Here is a 15,825-nt window from a genome sequence, read left to right as displayed (position 1 = left end):
ATTTCAGCAATGCCGACTGCAATGCTTCAGGCCGTATTGAATAATTTTCTAATTAGGTGACGCATATGTGTGGTTGAGCATGGATGCTTATTATAATTCAAAAGAACATTCCTTCCTTTCTTTATGTTGACCACGGCACGTCTCCGATGGTCCATTGTTGAGTTGAATTTTCGAAAAGTCGACCGGCCCAAGACGTGAAATTATCTGCTCCCTCAAGTGATTTCCCAATGAATCCAATCATTCATACCATGTGTAGAAAGTGGCACCGTCTGTTTCAAACCAAATGTCGCCGAAATTACGAACTTCAATTTCAGGCACCAAATATTCAGTTTTTGAAGATATATGCCCCAATGATTCTACCGGTTCACAAACCACACCGATTTCAAACTATTCAGGTTGTTCCTCGTCCCAAATGCGTAAATTTTGCATGTTTACATACCTATTGGGCCAGAAATGAACCACATGGCTAAGTAAAAGGTGGCTAGAAAACGTCGGACCTTCTTGGAACTTTTCAAAAACCCAGAGCTAAGTTATGTCGCTTGGAAAGATCGACCCGCTTGGATTCTTATACAAGTTGTACTTTGTGTGCTTTCAATTATAAAAAAAATGAGAATTTCCGCATTGACCCTGTGTTGAAGTTGAAACTTCATAGAAATAAGCTAATAAATATGTGTCCACGAAGTTATATGCAGGTTCAATTTAAAAGTTTCGGATAATACTCCCAAGTATTTGTTAATTCGATGTATTATATATGCAAGAAAAGCGACTTTTGTATAACCAAATGGGTAAAACACCTTCAGTTACAGTTAATGTAACTTTTTCCACTCTAATATGAATGAATTCAAGCAAATAATTATACTTCGTGTAAAAATATGGCTTTCTAAAATACCCGGATCCATTAACCAACCAAGCAGCTTTCATTTCCGATACCATCACATTATGGCTAATCATATTCTTCTTAAGCACTTTAAATTTCATATAATTTCAACTTTTCCACAAAGTTTCCGAAAGTATAATAAAAGCCAAGCGCACGCTCGTCTCGCTCACACAAATTAAAGTTCGCTGAAAGAGTTTTTTTCATTAAACACATTTTGCTGACTTGCTAATGTAAGCGATTATGCATTCCACATACAAATTCGCCAGCACACACGTGCGTATATGAGTGTGAATGAGTGGCCGCGTGTGTGTGCGTGAGGGAAAACTTTAAAGTGCGGTAAGATGGGAATGAAATGAAATTCCATTTTTAACGCTTCACTTAACTGCACATTCAAGAGGAAATAAGCAATTTTCATTTTCACCCAAATTGTTCAGAGTATGGCATGGGGAGAGGGCGAGCAGAGAAGAGAGCAAGCAAGAAGAAAGTGGGCGGAAAGGTGCGCTTCTGAAGTGTAAGGAGAGAGCTTAAAATGCGTGAAGTTTGTGTGTGAACACACACATACATATACATAGATAGATAATAATATACAAAAATAAATCTGAAATACACGCACATGGATAGACGTGCGTGTGGGTGTGTGAGAAAGTAAGAAAGAAATGGCAATTTACGCATGAAAAACGCAGCAAAAAAATACACATTGTATGTATTTATATATATGTATGTGTGTGTGTGAAAAATGATGATTTCGATTGCTTATTCTTTTCAGTGCTTGTCGACGCATGGTTTTCTTATTGTTGCTTTCATTGTTGCTGCTGAATTTTAGTTGCTACATTCTCTCTTTATTTAAAAGTTAAACAAAATACTATACACTCTCTCACCCGCATAAATTTCGTACACTATGTGTTTTTGTATGTGTGTGTGCACTAGTGTGGCGCATTAGTGAAACTAATCAACAGCCACAAATGGTGCAACACACAGCATTACGATTGAAGTTCTGTAAATTTTACGTCGCACAAATAACTGTATAAGAGGGATAAGAGGGAGGTAAACGAAGAGAAAATATTTGATGCAATTACAGGGTGTGCGGTTTTTCATGTTGAAAAGTGAAAACTTAAAAACGCCTCGATTTTTTTTATATATCACCGCTTATTATACAATTCGCATATGTTTTAAAAAATTAACAACCAAGTGGTCGAAACTAGTTCTTCCTTTCGAGATTTTTTCGAACATTCCTCTTCTTAAAAAGGTTTTTTTCCTCCACTGCAATTTGTTGGAATCTTTTCTTAAATGAATAGTATTGCTTTTAGTGCCGTTCTGCTCATTTTCGAACATCTTTCTCTTTGAAATAGTTTTTTATCCTTAACAACTTATTTTAAATATTTTTATCAATAGCGTTGAGGTTTATTTCTCCCTTAGAAATATTTGTTGTATTTTAGGAAAATTTTATTTTGATAATTTTTATATGATTTTTTAATCTTTTGGTCGTCTTAATTTCTTTTCGGCTAGTTTTTGATTACTTTCTCGAACATGTGACTTTTTGGAATATTTGTTTATCTCCTATAGTTTTTTTCATATAATTTTTTAATGAATTTTCGATCGTGTGGTTGCTCCTGTTGATTATTTCATTTATATATTCGAACTTTTCTCATCGAAATATTTTTGGTCTTTTATAAATTTTTTTCTATAATTTTTACATAATATAACAATTTTGGTCATTTTATCTCTATTCGGCATGTTTTAGATTACTTTTTGGAACAGTTATTTCTTTGAAATATATTTTTGTAATCCTCAATAGTTTATTTCGAAAAATTTTACAATGAAATATTGATATTTTGCTCGCTTTAACCATATTTAGATTTCTTTATGAAATCTTTATTTCGTATCTCTTTGAAATATTTTTATTCTACTTTTCTATTTGTTTTCAATATTTTTGTGGTCGCTTTTAGCACTTTTCAATTAATTTTCGGTCATGAGATGTTCGAAAAATCTCTCGAATTTCGAGAATTTGTTTCGATTATTTCTATGTAAAATATTAATCTTTTAGTCGCTTTTACCTCTTTTCGGCGCGTTTTCGAACATTTATTTCCTTGGAATATATTATTTGAATCGTCTATAGTTTATTTCAAAATTTTGTTTTAAAATAAAATACAAATCTTTGGATCGCCTCCACCTCTTTTGGTTAATTTTCGATTACTTTTTCGTATCTCTTTGGAATATTGTTAAACTGTTTTATTCGGTTTCCATTATTTTTCGAGTATCCCTGTTTTATATCATAAAGGTATTATTAATTTCGAATATTTTTAATAAAATATGATTATTGTGGTCGCTTTTACCGCTTTTTGATTGATATTCGATTAGTTTTTTCGACAACTCGTGCGATTTAACGATGATTTCAGCACGAATACCCAATTAGTCAGTTGGTCAAGTTTCCTAGAGAGCTGTATTTTTTTATTTATTTTCGAGTGAAATCTGGGGATCTGGGCGGTCAGTTATTGGTCCCTTATTATAACATGTCATTCTTTTGCAAGTAGGCATAGCGGTTTTACATCCATCTGTTCTTCCTTTTTGTTTTTTTCCTTGAAACACTTTTGATTGTTGATACACAAATCAGCCAACAGCAAGTGTTTGGTCATATTATGATATTTCAAGCACCTAAAATGAAAAAGATCTTCCTCCCAAACTTGCCTAAATACTCCACTGACTAGTTTTTCCTTAAAACCTGAAAAGTCACTCGACGGTAAAAATTTTGAATACTTTGCGAACCTTCAATAAAAGAATCTAGCTTTGTAATAGTTAAACCACCCTGTAGAACATATGTATACGTCTACATATAAGTCAACAATAAATTTCATGTTATGTCATAATTTTGAGAAATCGCCTTCTATTGGAAATGAGCAGACAATGCGACAAAGCATTCGTTGAATGTACGACAACCAAGATCATATTTAATGAGCTTTATCCTTTGGGCTTTCCTGCACACATCTCTGCTATATATATGTATATAGTTATATAATAAATATATATATACTCATATATATAAATAACATTCAGCGGCAAGAGACACAAGTGTTGGCATAAAAATCACTTTTCGAAGTCAGTTTACTTCGCTGCTGATTGTTTGTATATGTGAAACAGTGTGGAAAATTGATTTGTTACCGAAGCGTGGCAGCCAAGAGGCCTCGGCCGCACAGTTGTGTGTTGCTGCATGTTCATTTTCATTTTGATTTTCAACACAATTGCCACCCAAGAGCAATCATAATGAATAGCTGGCTGTTAAGCGATTGTTGAAAAGTACTTTTGTGCATGATTTGCTAGTTTCCTGTTGTTTTTTGCATTTTTTATTTATTTCAAATACTAACACACATATACGGTTTTATTAGCTTTCATCACAAGCGACTCTAAAGTTTTTACAGTCACTCATATTCAATGCAACTTTAACGAGCGCGAATTTCGGTCGCTCTTAGCTTTCGCCACAAACGGCGTTGTTTGCTTTAAGTGGCAATTTGCTGGTTCAAATCAGTCATAGCACTGCTTTCGCTAATAAAAATATCACTCATACGCCATGTCAGCCAATACTGAGTGTTGAGAAGTGCTAACAACAAGTACTGCTCTTACATTTTTCATTTATATACTGTATATTTATTTATTTGTTTGAGTGGAAAGCTCTTATGATTTGTGTTTAATAAGTTTATTTATAGAAAAGAATGCAAAATATTTCACTGTAGATATTTGTTATATTTTTCACATATTTCAAATCAATTGCGATGTTTTGTTTTAGAGCCAAAAATCAGAAATAAGGCTTTATCACAGCTACAACTGATATAAATGGCTGATGATATGATAGATTCGTTAACAAAATGTACATAAATTCGAGTAAAAAATATTTCGAGTAAAAAATGTTTTAAACAGAAAGCAAAGCAGCAAAATTTGACTGCAAACAATTTACGCCTTCATAGTAATCCCCAACATATGTAACAATGATATTTCTAATCCTCGAAACAGCTTTCATAAGCACTTTCTGGGATGGCCTTCAGCTCCTTCAGCAAACTTTGATTTATCTCTCGACTGAAAATGGGTTCCACGGAGCGTATATTTCCGCTTGGGGATAAAAGTCCCACGGATCCAAATCTGGTGGATATGGTGGTTGATCGATGGTATTCATTGCGTTTTTGATTAAAATTCGGTCATAATCGTCGCTCGATGCGAAGGTGCATAATGCTTCCACAATTCCGGCCGTTCCTGACGTTTAGTTTCACACAAACGCTTCAATGCAACCAAATAGAAATCCGTTTTGATCATATACCCCTCAGGAACAAATTAATGTTGCACCACACACCTTCCTAGGACTATTATACTCTTTAAAATTGCTACTTACCTTTGAAAATTTCTGCTACATTTTTTCCATGATAAGGTTTATGATTAGTTTGAGCAATTTAAATACCAACAATGAATCTGTGTGCAAATCATGTCATCATGATGTTTGTTTGTTCTCCGAACACACAATGAAAGAGAATATTCTTGGGTTCTAATGCTGGCGAGAGTCTATATCTGCCTATGTTAATTTTTGGTATATATTCTTTCCCATAAGATATTGTCAAATTACAACCAAAGAACGCCAGCAAACTTCTCCTTATATTTTACGTATTAATTTTAAGCGCCAAAGTTAATAAGAGCCGGCAGCATCTAAAAAGTTGTCACTAAAGCTGCACTTCCTTTATATTATACGTTGAGAAAGTGAATTCTGTCAGATTTTGAGAAAATACTTAGAATGCCAAACTTCAATTTCAACTAAATTAAATTAATATTTTTGGATTAGATTGAATTAAATTAGTAATGAAAACTCTACTGCATGGAGTATGTGAATCGCATCAATGTCGCAAAACTGACAGTCATCGGTTGGGCGAAACAAAGGTAAAACATCCACAAACTGCCTTAGTTGGTCTCTGAGGAGGATAATTAGGCTAGGCAGGTGGATTGCTACACGTCTATCTTTGTAAAGCCATATAAAAGAAGAACTTCTGTGTTCGAACTTATTAATCAGAAAATGGTTGTTTTGCACAAGCTTTAATTTGCATTCCCGCCAGTTCGGTGCGATGTCTAAAAGTACCAGGAGGATAACTAACCCTTTAACATTTTATGGTTATATCCTATAAGAAACAACTATGCATGGCGAAACTCAGACATTAGCAGCCAGCAGATCAGAGGGAGCTGGTCTATTTTGATGGAATAACAGCCAACTGTGAAGAAAAAATATATTTTTCTCGGTTTGGTTTTCAAAATTTGGACATTTACCATGCTGCTGTCTTTGACTGCAGGATGCTACTTCTTAGATAAAAGTGAAATCCTTTCAGTTATTTTGATATTCTAGAGATATCTAGAAATTTATTCTATTGATTTTGCCATCTTTAGAAACAACTGTCGGTTTATCCGCGCTAAGAGGTACATCGACGTTTTTAAGCAAAGTTATTTTAACTTAGAGTTGTAAGTGGTCAGCGAAAAAAACAGTGCTTGGGGTATCTAAAAAAATGGGAGCTAAGGTAGAAAAGCTTGACCTTTGCTAGAAATGTTTGAAAGGAATGAACACAGAAACCAAATAATAATTTAAAAGTAATGCTATTGATACACGCAGATGATATTCACCTCCTGCGCCTTAACAACAGAGCAATCAACGCAGTCTTTTCCAGCCTAGAAGCAAAAAGAAGTAGCTGCAAACCGCATACATAGATGCCTTGCATCATGGCGACTAAGTCACTGTTGGCAGCTGTACATTTGAAAAGTAAAGAATTTTGTGTATTTTCGAACCAGCAGAAATTTGTCAATAATCTAAGTATGAAGATCAAGTGCAGAATAACTCTTACCAAAGGATGGCAGCAGATCCCTACAACGACATACAAAAATTTACTATTATGCTCATTATTCTTTTTCTATTATATGCATATCGAAGAATATGGAATCATAAACTGTAAAAGCTTCTGGCATGTAAGAAAGGCGATGCACCAGCGAAAAGTCCACGCAACCAAAGACTTATAGACTTGCAGATATACATAAAAAGTCGGTAGCCATCGATAGAAGATGAGGAATAAGTTGCTTTTAAATTTTGTTGAAAGAAATATCTGTGAATAACATCTCAATCACAGTGAAACATATTTTTTGGTGAAAATCGTTTTTTTTTTTTCAACAAACCTCCCTTTAAAGGCGATACACTGATTATAGCGATCTTTCAACTTTTAGTTGTCATGTTTCTGGTACGAGTTGTCCCTCGCTTCAAAAAATATGCCTCAGTTTTGTCGATCGCATCTTCATTCATTCCCAGCGAGCATTCTTTTCAGATCTGGGAACAGGAATAGTGGCTAGAGGTGAGACCTCTGAGACTTGGAGAATACGGTGAACGCGGAAGCGGTTCCACGCTTGATTCATGGATTTTGCCATCGTTTTCACTGACTTGTGACACGCTGCAATTCATTGGCAAAGCAACACATTCTCTAACTTCGAATGCGGCCCTTCTCATAACCAGATACTCGTGAAAGAAGTGATATATACATACAGTTGATATCTTTAGAGTGCTTGCTATCTCAAGCATTTTCACTTTACGGTCTTCCAAAATTATTTTGTGGAGTTTGTTGATATTTTCTTCGGTAACAACTTTTTTGGCCGGCCACTGCGTTCACCGTCTTCGGTGAGCAATCCACAACTTTTAAATAGAGCATACCAATTCCTGATGGTTGATTTTTCTGGAACAGTATTCAGAAACTCGTCATCAAGCCAAACTTTTGCTTCCACTGTATTATTTCACATAAAAAAGCAATATTTTATCACCACGAGAATTTTCTTTTTAACAATAACAAAAAATGCTTCACACATCTTTTGGAGGTTAGTGCTAATTAAAAATCGTATGGATTTAATTCTAGCAGCGCCATCTGTGTCTCAGTTCCTGTGTATTGACCTGTTCTTTTCAATTAAATAATTTTTTTTTTTTTGGATTGCTTCAAATGCATAATTGAATATTATTCGGGCCAGTTTCTATGCACCACCTTGACGAAGATCTTCTTAAAATTAATAACCAATTTTTGGATTCTACCATGAAGCTACTTAACGTAATCGAATTATAATAATTATACGAAATTTTTTTACTACAAAAATTTTATTATAAGTATTAATTGTTTTATTACCTAAAAGTCACATGTTTTGCATTATTTGATGTTATTTCTTCTGGTGGTTCTTCTTAATATATATACTATATCTATATATGGTATACTTTCTTTAAGGATACATGTATATATGCTACTCCAGTGGCGCCAAAACTAGTTTTATATAGATTTTGCATACTTTTATGCGCATATTTTTCGTGAGCTGCTTAAACTTACTATCGCCTTCCTACAGTGTCGCTCAAATATTCTAGGTTTCAGTACCACTTAAAAAAGTTACAAACAAACATACATACATACATGCAAGTGAAGCTAATAAAAGCGTATTAAAAACGAAAAAGCGCAAAAAATGCGCTGAAGAAATTTTTAGCAAACTCTTAACAAGATAGACTTGTGCATTGAAATTGAAGATTTTAAATTTTGCCATTTCATTGTCGCTTCACCAACGGCACTTGAAAAGTTTAGCGCCTTTCAATTTTTGTTTTAATTTTTCACCGAAAACACAATGCGCAAAATTATACAGCTGTGTCCTCCATTCCGCATTTGCGAATGTCATTTCGGGCAACCACACAAATACACCAACACACCAGCACACAAACTCATATACACAAGCGTAAAGAAGTGATTCAGCCAGCAAGCACCAGGCGACGGTGGACGCATTTTTCGGTAGAAAAACTTGATTTTTAGCTTAGCAAATTCAATGAAGTAGATGACAGCGCTGAAAACCAGCGAAAGCGACAGCAAGACATACAACAATAATAGCCTGTATTTAAAGTCTGAAATAATCAAGCGCATAAGAAGCGCAGATGTCAACCATAATGACTTTGTTCTTGTTGTTTTTTACAGATTTTCATTTTTTTGCTGGCATCAACGTTTGGTGGTACGAGCCGGGCGCATGTGGCGACAAGCCGCGTAATTGAAGATGTGACGAAAATGAGGTAAGCAGTGAAATTATAAGCTTTGCGCACCGGTGTCAGGGGGTGGAGGTTACACATGTGTGCCTCGGCAAGTATTTGTGTATGTGTGCGTGAATGAGTGCTTGTGTTTATATCAACGGTTAAGCAGCGGTATCTCACAAATAATTAATCAATGATATGTGATGCGGCTGACTGGCTACACATGTGCCGTTATCTTTCCTTATAAAACATGACAATGTATGTACATGTGTGTGTGTGTGTGTGTGTGGGTGAAAGAACTTTAAAAGCTCCCTCAGCGCCGTGTGATTTTCGCTTCAGTTGAAGCAAAATGCAATAAAAATTCTCATTCGTTTTCCATATATTGTTTTTTTCTTTTTGTTTTGTATATTCTTCACCCCAGTCACTGTGTGCAACCTTGGCGGTGTTGTCGCTGTTGGTGGCAGCCTCAGTTGGTTGTAAATTAATGTTGCTAATGAAAAAACTTTTAAACACATTACAAGCAAGTGGCAACACACACACACATGTACAGCTGATGTAAAGATACCGCTAAGTAGCATATACACAACAGGTACACACATATTTACATACACATGTGCACTCGACAATCAGCGCAAGTGCTGGGCGGCAGGGCGTATACGCAACATTTGTGAGAAAATATTGTTTGCGAATTTTAATGTTGTTTGTTTCAAGAACTTTATCGAAATTTACACGGAGATATCTTAAAGCTGCATGGGAAAATGAAATAAAATGAGAGTGCAAAGAATCAGCATCAAGTACAGCTTGACAGTTCAGGGGCAGTGTCCTCTGTCAGCATGTCGTATGTCAAATGCTGTAACTTTTCACCTGATGCGAATTCTAATAGCGCATTTTGAGTGCAAATAAGAAGTAATGTCATGCAATCTTTGAACACTCGCAATCTCATATGGGAAAAATTAGCATAAATCTTAGTCTGCATATAGGGCAGATACTACTATGTGAAAAAATAGCAAGATTTTGTTCATAATTTTAAAGTTCTTTATTAATTTTTCAAAACCTTGGCCGCTAAGGCACTTCTGCCAACATTTTTTCTAATCCCTGAAACAGTTGTTGAAGTAAATTTCCCGAATAGTCTTCAACACGCGTACCGATTCACGTTTAATGTCTTAATGGTTACTCCGTTCGTTTGGGGTCTGTTGAATAGCTAAAAGTCACTTAGAGGTAACTCAGATGAAAACGGTGCTTGCGGTACGGTATTGGTTGAAAAGTTGGCTAAATCCTAAGGAAGAATTAAAAACCATGAGTTGGCGGCCTATAATCCACGCTCTTTTTACGAATAGATTCACGCCAACGACACATAACACCCAAATAATATTCCTGGTTGGCAGTTTTTAAGATTTGAACGAATTCGAAGGGCACTACGTCTCGACAATTGAAGAAAACTCTCAACATAATCTTGATTTTTGACCTTTGCCACGTTATTTAGGTGAATGATCGTCTGTTTCCGGGTCGTAAACATTGATACAAGCCTCTTCGATAGTAGTAATACGTTTTATGATATTTTGACAGTTGGAAAGCATTGTTTCACAGACTTTAACGTTTCGCAGTTTTGCGAAGAAATTTGACTGATTTTGTACCCAGTTAAGCTATTACTGTTCTTAGTCCCAAATGATCTTTCAAAATGGTTTTCATTGATCTATCGGATATTCCAACGACGCCAGTAAAATATCTGACACAGTCGGTTCCTAAACAACGATTTCTTTATTTTATTGATTTGTTGATCATTGGTTCATATTTAGCGTCGTCCTAGACGTGGTTCGTCGTCTACTAATTCTCGCCCATCTTTTAATAATTTCTTCCAATCAAAAACATTTTCACGCGACCAACAAATATCGCATGTGGTCTTTTCCATAATTCTGAATGTTTCGGCACCAGATATCACTCATCATAAAAATAGTCAAATATATTTTGTGTACTCCAGAAAGTCAATTGAATACTACACAGTAATACCAACCTAGAAATCACTTGCAGCAGTGTCACTCAAAGACGAGAAAATTGAAACTAAATCCCGCCTAAATCATCATCTGACTACCACTTGATTCGATTTTTGCAGAACTTTTGGCTTTGAAAGGATCACAAAGAATTAAGAAATTACCTTAATCTGAAAATTTTTTTAAATCAAATATACTTTTAATTAAGATGTTTTCAGTTTCTTTTAACTTTTGTGTATCCAACGGAATTGTAAATACGGAGTCATTGAAGAGTTGCCAAAAATTTTTCTGGAGCCTACTTTATCATCAGCACAAGTATACCTAAGTATTGTGAACTCACTGAAGTCTTGCGTTCACCTCTACTAATGATGATCACATAGTTTTCTGTTAAAAAAGCAGTTGTTCAAAATCATCTTGTTGTCACCAGAGAGATAGTAAAGGGTCTCTGTCCCTTATGGATCGACTCAACACATGTTTTGTTTTGGTTAATGTCAATGTTTTGGGTATGAAGCGTGTCAATGCTTGACTGAAAGTGTAGTAGAGGTTGCTAAAGAGATGCTTGACAATACAGCAATATAAAACACTTCAAAGTCGGTCAAAAATCAATCTGATGTTCGTCGTTTTATTTAGTAAAGGTGGCGCGGTTCACTGGGGTTTTATTCCGCAGGTTTAAAATTCCAATGAGGAGTTCTATCGCTTTGAGACATTTACATGAAACGATTTTTCTTACATTGGATTTGTTGCCAGAAAATTTATGGATTTTCAAGACTAAAATATGCTAACAAATTTTAGCTAAGTCAACAATCTTGATTACATAAAAACAAGTGAAAAAAGTTTGTTTAAATTTGGAGTCAGTGAACCTTTTTTCAATTGTAGTTAGTGACACTTTTATTTATATTATTTATATAGGATCAATGATCACTTTGTTTTGATTTATCCAAGCCAGGAACAATCTTTTATATTTAGCCAAGTCAACAACCTTATTTTACATTTTGTGGGTCATTTTATGAGATCAATGAGTATTTTGTTTACATTCAGCCTAGTACATATCCTTTGTTTACATTTAGCAAAGTCAAGAAACTTTTTTTAACATTTGGAGTCAGTTTGTCAGTTGTTTACATTTTTTGCTGTCGAATGTAGTATAGTCTTTAGGTCCGAGCTGTAAACCACAGAAGGTAGGTGCTAAAGTCTTCATCTTCCTTATAAATATAGGGTTGTATTCTCCATCTTCGCCTCTGTCTGCTTTGAATCTGGTCTAACATCAGTAAAAAAAAAAAAAAAAAAAAAAAAAAAAAAAAAAAAAAAAAAAAAAAAAAAAAAAAAAAGCTTATGGAAATACAGCAATGACATTCACCCAAAACAATTGGTGAGAAATTTAGAAATTTTACTTAATTTTAGTTTTTATATTTATGGAATATCTTCGACCACCTGTATGCCCACATGAAACTACTTTATTTGACGTTCTCAAAGCCTTCCGAAATTTCAGCTTTACTTATATATATCTACCGACACAAAATTTCACTTTCTACCTCCGTTTTCTTTTTTATTCTTCTTTTATGTATTATTATTATTATTTCTTTGGCGTRCAGTCTTATCGTCTAGGTGTCAAGTACGTGTCAAATTTATTATATTTCACGTGGAATGATTGCTGCTGAAGAAAAAAATCAAGGTAAATTGATGTGCGAAATATTCCACTGACATATTCTCGTCGTCAACGTGGACATGTGACGAGCATATTGAATGATGGTAGGCTTACTTGAATATAAGCACGTAGCACAAATTCCATTTAATGTATGCTTGTATGTGCCATATACATATACCTGCTTCCACACAGAGATTTCCAAAGAACGTTTTGTGTAATTACCTCTGGTGCTTTCCTCAACATCCCTTGTACGTGATCGTGAAATTAAAACGCCAAAAATGTACAGGTGACGTTTGACTATCTGCAGAACGCGAGTCTTCACATTTGCTCTCGACTGTGACACTTAATAATGTATAAAATGTTATAGCGGGTAATATAATTGTACTTATGGGCTTGAGACACTCTAAATTTTAAGGAAAATTTCTGCTTTAAATATTGAAGAAGTATTAATAAATAAAGCGATGTAAAATTTGCTATGGGAAAGCAATAATATAAATTAAAATATATTAATAATTGAAAAATATATGATTAAGTGCTTTCAAAGCAATGACAATTCGACAATAAATATAAACTCTTTAGAGCAATAATAAAAAGTTTAAATGCAACATTCCCGGTTTTTTGTCTCCAGTTGAAACTTTTTTTTTAAAGTAAAATGGGTGTTTTTTTTAAAGAAAGTTAATATTTTTATTACATACGGAGGTTCAATACCAAAGCTGAATATATAAAAGTATGATACATATGAATGAGATACATATTTCGAAATATTATATTAGTAATTATTTTATATGGAAAAAATGTTCTTTCCTTTATTGCTCTAATTTAGCAAAAATATTTTTTCTGTACCCTACAGCGACCAATTGGGCAACACCGGCAACACTCTACTCCACCCTCCTAAGTACCTGGTAGAAGAGCAGCAATTTGTACCCTGAAATACTGCACGTTGATGTGACGGACATTCTTTATTATTAACTAGAAATATTACATTATCGATAGTTGACAATTAATTATGTACTGTAATAAAAAATTAATTTATTACTAATAATTATTGCGAAATATTGAGTGAAAAAATAAAACCGTAAAAATATAATTATTTGTTTACTATAGAATTGTCGTTTTATTATTTGCAACGATGCAGACTTTCATTACCTTTCATTCAACACCAAAATCATTAAAATCGGACCATAATTGCCGGAGTTATGCTGCAAAAACACTTACCAGTGCCACTTTGCACATGCACACACACACACACATGCAACGCGGTCGGTGCGTTTTTGCATTTTGTCAAATACTCGATTTGCACCAGGCACCCAGAAATGCTCTGAGCACAGCAAGTGGCTGCCGCAAAAAAATTAAGATTTTGTTGCATACCCCCAAGGCGCAAGTATGCAACTTCCTTTGGCTACCGGAAGCTCGAACACATTGCACTTATTTGCGCATAACTAAGGCAAAACACAATCGTTAACATTGAATTTGGTCTTAAATGAAAGAGAAAGTCTCGGTGCTGCCACCAGTGATGCTTTGAATTTTCCATTGCATTTGCAAACACTGTTATTAAACCATACGCGTTTGTATAATTTTTGGTGGTAAAGATTAAAGCTGAAACATTTATTTTATTTATGCTGTCAGCAGTGCGTCCTCCTCTTTCATTTCATACCTCAAACGTCGTTACCGACTTATATTTGGCGAAATTATGCTCGTTTAAAATTGTCTAGTTAACACTTCCGGTGTGGTGCCAAATTTCTTGCGCCTTGGGGGTATGCAACAAAATTTTATTTTTTTTGCGGCAGCCACCTGCTGTGCTCAGAGCATTTCTGGGTGCCTGGTGCAAATCGGCGATTTGAGCAAAATGAAAATTTGCGTGCGCCGTGCGTGTGTGTGTGTGTGCGTGCACGTGCACAGATTGGGTTGGTTGTTACAAATTAGCATAACTCTGTTAATTCTTAACCGATTTTGATGATATTGGTATCAAATTAAAGGTATGAACTTGGCGCTTCATTTAAAAATAGAGTGGAGTGTAATTTTTAACTTTATTTAAATTTTTTTTTCGACTTAAAATAAAAAATGTTGTCAAAGCTATTTGAATTAGGTTTTTAATGCTACATTTATTTGTTTTATTGTGCAGCAAATAAAAAACACTGATGTACATCTACAACCATCAAACAACGAGGCACACAGTTATAAGCGCAAAATGGTTTTTTAACGAAGTTTCGTGGGAATAAGTGGAAGAATGCATTTTATACCTATGACCTATATACTTTCGTATTGGTTATAAAGAAAGTGTGGTTTGCTTTAGAAAATGATGAGAAATATTGCCAGTTTGCGTAGTTCTACGAAAAGTTATAAACACTTAGTATTTGCATTCTGCTAAATGTCACTTTTTACGTTTCCTCAAATGAAATACTGACGACTTCTATTACATAAATTCTTAAGGAAGAGACTCCGGTCTCTTTCTACACAATCTTACTTATATTTTAAGGAAAGACTTACAACTTTTCTTCATGTTTTTTTTTTATTGATTCTTCAACTTTGTTTTTACCATATATTGTTTTAATGAAATACTTACGACTTTTCATCATGATTTTTCAATAAATTGTCAGCTTCCTTAAAGAATATTTTCCCACAATTTTTTCTTAAAGAAATACTTACGACCTATTTTCTTAATTTGAACATATATTTTTATGATTCTTCAGACTTCTTACAAAATTTTCGTCCTGATTTTTCATTGAATTATCAGCTTCCTACATAAAAATTTTCAAAATATTTGTTTTTTTATTATGAAATACTAGAACCTTGCTTATTTAAATTATATTGCATTTTTTCTTGGAATATTTACGATTTGTATTAATGAATTATTTGTCGATTTTTTGGATTTTCAGCTTTTTTTTTTTAATATTTTAAAATTTTTCTTTAAAGCTTTTTTAAATGCATACTCACCTTTGCTTCTCCACTGTATCCAAAGTAAATAAAATAGCCGGGTTTGTTTTACATTTGAAATTTTTTTATTTTTTTCTTTATTAATTAATATAATTGTAAATTTATTAGCAGCTATTTACTGTTATTGGGTCACTTCGGGCTGAATTTTGTTAGCCAAAAACTGAGAATTTTCAAATCATTAAATTTCTAATGCCTCTGCGTAATTTTTGAGTTTTTTATTTGTTATTAAATTTGCTAGTCTTTTTTGTATTATAATTTTTTCTTTTTTACTTTAATTTCATTTACACTATATTTCAAATTAATATTTTATGTTATTTTTTACAATTGAAAACTGAATTTTAGT

General features: G+C 33.9%; 1 long non-coding RNA gene across 1 annotated transcript in view; it reads left to right on the top strand.

The window, feature by feature from the left end:
• The window catches only part of LOC108965883, a 39,319-nt gene extending 25,847 nt beyond the window's left edge, over positions 1–13,472 (top strand). Inside the window, exons 2-3 of the long non-coding RNA XR_001993145.1 lie at positions 8,869–8,960; positions 13,399–13,472. This is a non-coding gene — a long non-coding RNA (uncharacterized LOC108965883). The remainder of the gene's footprint in view (positions 1–8,868; positions 8,961–13,398) is intronic.
• The last annotated feature ends 2,353 nt before the right edge of the window (positions 13,473–15,825 follow it).

The sequence above is a fragment of the Bactrocera latifrons genome, unplaced genomic scaffold (genome assembly GCF_001853355.1).
Source record: "Bactrocera latifrons isolate USDA-ARS-PBARC rearing strain unplaced genomic scaffold, ASM185335v1 scaffold_15, whole genome shotgun sequence".
Classification (NCBI taxonomy): domain Eukaryota; kingdom Metazoa; phylum Arthropoda; class Insecta; order Diptera; family Tephritidae; genus Bactrocera; species Bactrocera latifrons.
The sequence above is the reverse complement of the archived record's forward strand: the minus strand, read 5'-3'. Positions and strand labels throughout refer to the sequence as shown.